This window comes from Tachysurus fulvidraco, chromosome 3 (genome assembly GCF_022655615.1).
Source record: "Tachysurus fulvidraco isolate hzauxx_2018 chromosome 3, HZAU_PFXX_2.0, whole genome shotgun sequence".
In the NCBI taxonomy this organism is placed as follows: domain Eukaryota; kingdom Metazoa; phylum Chordata; class Actinopteri; order Siluriformes; family Bagridae; genus Tachysurus; species Tachysurus fulvidraco.
In genome coordinates, this window is record NC_062520.1 from 22,506,826 (window position 1) to 22,514,029 (window position 7,204).

Genomic DNA, 7,204 nt, shown 5'->3' on the forward strand with positions numbered 1-7,204 from the left:
TAGCAAGGAAACAAATTAATATGACCACGCAATCCATTACTGTAGGAAGCCCAGTGCCCATATTCCAACCAACAATGAAAATCATATCGTTTTCTGCACTTTCTTGAGCACACAAAACCATATTTATACTCATTACCTTTACTTAGTGCTAATTTCTTTTTACTAAGTAATAATAATGTGCTGATGTGTGTTTTTATTGTTCAGTTCCTATAAACACTATTCATAATGTCTATTAATCTAGTGCTAATTACACTCCTAAATGTAATGGCAGTTAACTTTTAAAAATTTTAATTAAATTTTAATCCAAACCTATTAAATTCCATTTTATTTGTTATAGCACTAACTGATAGGATAAACACAATATTGTCACTTACCAGCTTTAGAGAAACCTGTATTTAGATTTAGATCCTTAATGAGCAAACAAACTAAGGATAAAATCTGTAAAAGAACCAGACTCCATTTTCAGGGTGAGACCAAATCGTTGGATTATAATTCATTACAATATGCTGGTGAGTAAAAGTATAGGAAAACAGTACTCTGTATGTTGAAAGAGAGTCATTAAGAGATTTATAAATGAGAGCCTTGGGATGAGCCCAAGACAGTTTTACGAGTCCAGCAGCAGTTTGCAGGTACAAATCAACAGTATTCAGTTGGAATTATCCACTGAGGATAGGATGATTCTTGTTCTTGTGAGACTATTAAAAGCAGCGAGGTGCTGTGAAAGCTCTATGCTGAAGTAGTGTATTAAACTGAATCAGATAGGAGAAATAGAAACAAATAGAAAAAAATTCAGAATTAGAACCAGACGTGCATAGAGAGAAATGGAACAGATTATTACAGATATACTCTTACTCCTACAATGGTTTAAAAGTGTCTACATTGTGAGGTCTAGCTATGATAGATAACTTACTGAACACAGAAATGAGGACACTCTGGGACATACAGTAAAGTGGCCCAACATTCCAGAGTCAATTAACTCGAGTTATCTATTGAGAGAAAGAACAACAAAACATCCCAGCTTACCAAAACTCTTTTTGCTCATGACTCCCTTGAATCTGTACGTTAGAGAAAATATACAGTCCCCTCTGAAAATACAGGAACAGTTAAGATGATTCTTTTGCTTTTAAAAACATTTCAGATGGTCTGAGATCAAAAGATGATTTTGAAACCATAGATAAGCTTTTTATTACCTCACCTCACAAATCTTAGGTGAGCAAAAATATTAGAACAGTAAGTATTTGTTTGCATAACCATATCAACTCTCCCCTTTTGTGTGTGTGTGTGTGTGTGTGTGTGTGTGTGTGTGTGTGTGTGTGTGTGTGTGTGTGTGTGTGTGTGTATAAAAGAATGATTCTTTTATTTTTTTGTTGATTGTTGTTGTTTTCCTTGGTCAACCAGTTCTATTTCAAATAGTGCATTGTGGATAAGTTTGGGTTGGTGTGGGACTCCATTCTGAGGTGACTTGTGATTTATATAGTATTTTAGCATTGTGTAAATGGCATTGTATGTCATAGCTTAACAATGAAAAAGTGATGAAAAAGGTGTGATGCGATGAATGCCATGAAAAAGGATGTCTGTTTTAGGCTGAAACAAGGCCTTTTTGACACATACCTGTATATACAGCACAAGTTCACTAAAGTGAATATTTGTTTCTTGTCATATCCAACCTTCTAATCAAATAAATAGCAATATACTATGTGGTGTGTTTGCCATGTGAAATAGTAATGCACGAGTTATGACCAGAAATGTTTGTTTATTTATTTAAGTTGAACACTTCATCAAGAGAAAACTATGCTACCAGTGTTCTGTCAATTTTAACATCTCTTCATCAGAATGGATGTGAAGTTCAGCAGTTTGATGTTTATTTTATCTGCAATTCCATTATTTAAATAATAGTCATTAAATTATCATAAATGCATTCATTCTCACTTGGTAATGCATACTAAAAGGTTGAATATGTTTAAATGTGAAACTTTTTTTTCTACATGTGCCTCAGAATACTTACAGCTGTTGATGATCAGTTATATTTGTCTAGTTGCACATACTGACATAGTAGATGGCAAGGAACTTATTTCTAAAAGTGACAGTAGTATATAGGTTTTGAGGCTTTAAGGCTCATTTTTGGGTGTCTTATGAAAAGCATTTTGTATTACTTTAAATGGAAAAAAACAAAAACAAAAAACAAATACGGAACAGCACAGTGGCAGTGACATAGGCAAAAATATGGAAGAAAGTTATGCTGGCTGAGGTGCTGTTTCATTTTGTAGACAAAATAATAGTAAGAAGGTGATGTGTTTGAGTTGTTTGAATGTATAATCTCATGTAAGTGCTGCTATAATTCTGTGTTCATTCCAGTATTACTGCACACACAATATTGATTGAACATACAGTATATACATTGGTCGGCGCTGTTTCTGTTTATTGTCTTGTGTGTGTTGTGTATTTTTTGTTTGCACTGTCTTTTGTCCTGTACTGTCTTTTTTGTCTTGTCCTGCACTGTTTGCACCAGGTTGAACAGATACACTTTATGTATCTACAGTAGGACTAACTTACTAAGTCCTTAGCTCTGTCTTTGTTCTATGTAGCACCATGGTCCTGGAGAAACATTGTCTCATTTCACTGTGTACTGCAACAGCTATGTATGGTTGAAATGACAATAAAAGCTTCTTTACCCTTGACTCTTGACTCTTATGTGTTCTATCTGCTGCTTATAACTTCAAGCACACAAGTGAAGGAAATGCTATGCAAACTCAAATTTGGACCAATTACAGACAGAGGAGGTCTTAGAACAACTGCCATGGGGTGTACAGTATAAGAGTAGCAGTCATCTTATTCTGGGATGCAGATTTCTCACTACAACGCAACATGGAGATGTTGTCTTCAAAATGTTTCACCATTGTTGTACTTAATCTCAAATTCTATACTTTCTGACCCTATATCTATTCTGACATTACATCTAAAAGTGTGTGCTATATAATATTCCTCATATGCTTTTGGTTTTTGCTGATGGTGTTTGTGTTCATGCATTCTTAATGACTTGTATATTGTAAGACTTGCAATTTGCAGTAAAATCTAAGTGTGGACTTGAAGGTGAGTTAACTTATATGATAGTAAACAAATACTGCTAAAAATTTAAACTAGAATAAGGCCATGTCAGCCATATGTTTAAGCATACAGGACTAGATATGAACGCACCAATCTACCTTTGTGTGGCCGTCTGTTTTCGGCCTGTGAATATCTTGTTCTGAGTGAGGTTAGCATGTGAATGACAGAGGTCTCGCACATGTAGAGTTAACGCCTCACTTGTTACTATCTGGGGTGAAATACCCGCCCGTTCGTCACTCTGATGGCTCTGACAGCCATTCAGCAAAGCCCAAGGAGCCCCAGTTTACAATCAGAGGCCTTTGACTGAAGGAATCCAGGCCCACTCTGCCAGAGAAAAGGGGTGGAGCAGCCTGTCATGGTGATGAGGCCCTGCACCACCGAACCAGTCCTAAAAGATAGAACCTGCAGTGACAAGTGGTGCTCTTCATTACTTTTCATTGAGAGCACAATGCTGAAAAATCAAACCAGTTAATATTTTTGGTGTTCATTTGACATCAGTAGTAGCAGTTATCTCTCAAACATACCATATGAGGTTTTAACAAGTTTTACTCGTAAGCAAGAAAACAATGTGAACAGTCAGTTTAGGACATGCATTAAGCCTATTGCATGGTTCTCTTTATTTCTGACTGCATTGTAATGTTTCACATTGGAGGCCTTATGTTACCAGTATATCTTCATAGGCAATTTCCATGATTAACAGTAGAATCACTAACTGGTTCATATTTTTTCTTTATATTCAAACCTCAGTGCCACTAGAGGGCAGCGGTGTATATCGTATACAGTTTCTAAGAATCAGTTTGTAATAAAATTACTAGTATTTTATGTTTTGTCTCAAAATAGGCTGAAATCCTGAAATGTAGTAGACACAAAGCCCTGCTAAATTCTTTCAATCAATCACATAAATTTATTCTTTGCATGAAAATATACCCACAGTGTGCCAATAAATCTGCGATGTTATTCAGTACTGACTACAATATGATTCTTTCATCAAAAGCAATAACACAGCTTTTGACAAAAACACAGACTTTGAAGAATGAGAGTTTCTAGTTGTATTTGACAGAGGATTAAACATGTAGAACGTCTTAAAAAGCAGTCCTGTGATGTGTAGCTCTAGTGTTTAATAGTCAGGTTTTCCCCTTAAACATGCAGGACCTGTGTGTTTGTGTGTGTGTGTGTGTGTGTGTGTGTGTGTGTGTGTGTGTGTGTGTGTGTGTGTGTGTGTGTGTTTCATTACTTGAGAAGAAAACTGATTTAGATTTCCTTAACATCTTGTTGGAATTGGACTTGCCATGAAATTTCAGGCCAGTTCCTCAGTATGGGTTCCCTTGAGAGATTACTGTAATACTGGCAACGAACACACCTCTGTGTTATGTGCTGATCTCACTCTTGTGGAGTGGACAAGCGATCCAGTTGGAAAGCTTGCTAATATTTGTCTCTAATGCAGTAGAGAGTTCTGATTGTGCTTAGAGCTGAATAACAGAAGATTCTCTAAATATATTTAAACAACCTCCCATATAAACTTCATTTGTGGAAACTATTAAACATTGTTGTTACATATTCAGTCCCAGACACAGAACTAAAAATGCCTTAAACATAAATTAGAATAAAAAAGTGACAAAATTTTTTTTCATCACATTCTATATTGCAGACTGTCGATAAAACTTTCAGAAACCTGAATACTGTTTATTATTTAAGTACATTCCATACAGTCCATTATAAATAAATGTTGTGACAAATTGTAATCACAACTTAATTAAGAGATATCGAAACAGACAGAAACAGTACTTTAGCAAATACATTTTTTTACATTGTAAATTACATGGATTTTACCTTGATTGATGTGTATACTGATATAAAATTATGATTTACACCTACATATACTGTTATTAACCATCTATAAGAAATAGTGTTACATAATGAGAGGCAGGAAAACTTCACTCAGATTAATTTTTAAGCATCATGTCAAAGCTTGGAACTCTCTTTTAGTGCTGTCTGCCTGCTGAAATTTTAATTCATTGCTGTACTGGAGCACTTTCAAGCTCTCATTTCTCATGTTTGAAGAGTGTTTGAACAGTATGGACTCGAGTGCATGTCTTTACAGAACACCGGACACAAACACAACTCAAAGTCAACTTTAAATGCATTAGACATTTTAATGGTTGCAAAAACGTTTGTCTGAGTAAAATAATCAACCGTCAGCTTGTGAATATCTACCAGCCTAATTAAGTGATGTTGAACTGAAAGAGTTCCTACACATGAAGCATAGTAGGTCATCATGTGGTGTCAAAAATAAATATATAAAATAAATCCTGCTTTATGTATTGTTCTTTTTTCTGGGAAAACTTTATATACACAGCATATTGTTTTCTTCTATAACAGGCAGTGCTGTTGTTATCTGCACTTTTAATCTTTCTGCCAAGAGATATATACTTCAATTTACTAAAATACCTTTCCACAAAACATCATATATTTCACACATAACCTTTAACATGAAGCCACTCATACCAGCTCACAAAATCCACTGAATTCCCAGCATGGTTTAGTTTATGAATATTTAATATCAAAATGTTAACTATGTGATATGTAATAAATACCATTATAAAGGCAGCTACATAAGTACTAAATCAAATATCGTTGGGTTTTTTCTCTGTCATACAGTATGCAGTAGCCTGTATAAGTTATTTTGTTATGGCTCTCTGTTGAGGTTTCTTTTCAAAATGAATACAATTACTTAAATGATATGAACAGTAATAAAAAAAGTAAACAGTGGCTGTAGATAGAGAGCAGTAGCAGATAGCTATTGATAACCTGTAGCAGTGAATATATGATTCTCTAAACACTCCATTCCCAATGTATTTCAGCTGCATTAAATATACATTACGCATCATTAAACCCTGCCACTATTTTTCACACTTATGTCAATCACATTTATAATAATCACCTCATTCATCTTAGGGTCTATGGTTATATGTTTTTATACTAATAAACAAAGAACATTCATATAGAAATATAGTTTGAATGTTTGGGAGCACACACACACACACACACACACACACACACACACACACACACACACACACACACACACACACACACACACACACACACATATATATATGTGTATATTCCTGTTTCCTTCTCTAATAGTGTGTGGAAAGGCAGTTGAGTTGTGCTGAATAATAGATTATAAAGTGAGTGTTTTTCCCCCGGTTAAACCCTGTGTGGCAGTGAGACTCTCCAGCACAAAGCTTCTTTCTGCTGAATCTATTCCCAGCTTTACTGAAAACCCTACTTCAAACACTTCCTCTACCCAACACCCCTTGTTTTTTTGACCAGACCAAATGCCAACATGCACACTTAAATTCTAAAGATGTAAATAAGGTACAGTGATTAAAAAAAGTTGCTTTTGCAATTGTTCCTCTGGGAGAATCCTTAAAAAAGAGTTATTTCTGAGTAGAAACATTTTTGCAGTTGAATGAACCTTCGAGAATCTTTGGAGAACCTTTATTTTATGAATGTACAAAGTAAAATTGTTCATTAATAATTGTTCATTAAAGTAAATATATTAACATAAACATAAAATATTGGTTCCCCCATATTATTTTGAGTCCAAATATTAAAAAAAAGGGTTTATAAACAATGTTTACATTTGCCTTTGAGTGAATTTAGCTACTACTAGCTGTGAATCTGTAAAGCACATGCCAAAAGCAAATAAATAAATAAATAAACAAACAAATAAATAAATAAATAAATACGTTTTATAGATTACTTTGTCAATAGCTCACTTATTAAAGTTTTGTCACTTAAATAAATTGCAATTATGAATGAATTCAGTATTCCTGTTTAATCTATAGTCATATAAATAATAATAATTTATACAACATAGTAAATTCCTTACTTTTTATCTGAAATAATAGGGCTATTTTTAAGTATAATATAATATAATATAATATAATATAATACCTGTTATAGTATTTAGAATGTTTGTGCTTGTTTTATCATTTATATTTATACTGTATTGGTTGTACTATTACCATACATATACATATCCAGAAAATGGGCTGATTATTCATAAATCAGATGAAATAAAAACAAAGAA